This window comes from Cyprinodon variegatus, unplaced genomic scaffold (genome assembly GCF_000732505.1).
Source record: "Cyprinodon variegatus isolate N-32 unplaced genomic scaffold, C_variegatus-1.0 Scaffold719, whole genome shotgun sequence".
Lineage (NCBI taxonomy): Eukaryota > Metazoa > Chordata > Actinopteri > Cyprinodontiformes > Cyprinodontidae > Cyprinodon > Cyprinodon variegatus.
Window position 1 is genome coordinate 316,510 of NW_015151172.1, and position 1,256 is coordinate 317,765.

Below are 1,256 nucleotides of genomic sequence, written 5' to 3' on the forward strand. Positions count from 1 at the left end.
AACTCAAAAGTGCTGTATAATCTCTGGACATTACATATTACTTGTACATATTGATATCGTAGCTCTTTTACCCTCTCAGAATTTCTCTCAAATGGTACTCTGTAGGGTTGTTTGAGACTTATCAGGTTGCGTTTCAGGACACGGTCAATTGTGGAGAGACTCAAACTGTTGATTCCTTCAAAGTTCTTGTTGTCTTCCACTCGCTGTTGTATTTCTTGCAGACGAATGAGATTATTATTGACAATAATGGTCTCCTGCTGTTGTGAGAATATACCTCTCCTTCCACCGGCATGTGGCAGTCTTTTAATTCTAGCAAATAAAACATCTTGTTAGAATTGTACAGACAGACCTAGTGCAATGTAACCAAATATGTAAAATACATAAAATATATATTTTTATGTAATACTATTATCAGTTTTACTGTAAAAAAGAAAAGGGCCAATTACGATGTCACAGTAATTTACTGAGACATTCCCCAACTGTACATACTGTACTGTAAGTTTGAGGGACCACAAATGATAGTACACTTACCGGTTGTGTTCTCTGAATGTCCTGACAATGGAGGCCACAGAGAACCTGCTTATATTTGGTTGAACACATAGTCCTGCTTCCCTCATACTCATTCCATGAACCAGAACATGGTGTATGATTGTTGCTCTAATTTCATTGGAAATGATGGCTCTTGTTCTTCCTCCTCCTCCTCCTCTGTCTCTTCCTCCTACTCCTCCTCTTCCTTCTCTTCCACGTCCACTTCTACTTCCACCTTCTCTCCTTCCCTCCATTGTGAAAATCACACAAGCCATTTGGATTTCACATGGCTTTATATCCTCATTACTGATTGGGTGCAACACATTACTGATTTGAAACAGGTGTGTTAAATTTTGAGTGCTTGTGTGTTACAGATGACAACAGTGTGTTACTTGTATTTCACTTTTGGGGCTGTGTTGTGCCGTTTTGAGTTGAAGTGGACCAAAATGCTACATGTGCTTTTTGAATGACAATGTGTTTACAGTTTTGCACAAAGAGCGATTACGATTTGCTAGCTGTGTCTAACCACATGAGAAGAGTTTAAAGTTCTACAAACTGTGTGCTTCAATTAATAAAGTGGTTTGTACACTTGCAACTTTGGTTTTGCGAATGGATTTTAGTGTTTTAGCAACTCAGAAATACTGTAATGGTGAAGAGTAGATTGGAAAGACTTTGCTGGAGTCTTTCAAAGCTACACAACCTTTTATGGGTTAAAGCTAGAGCAGAAT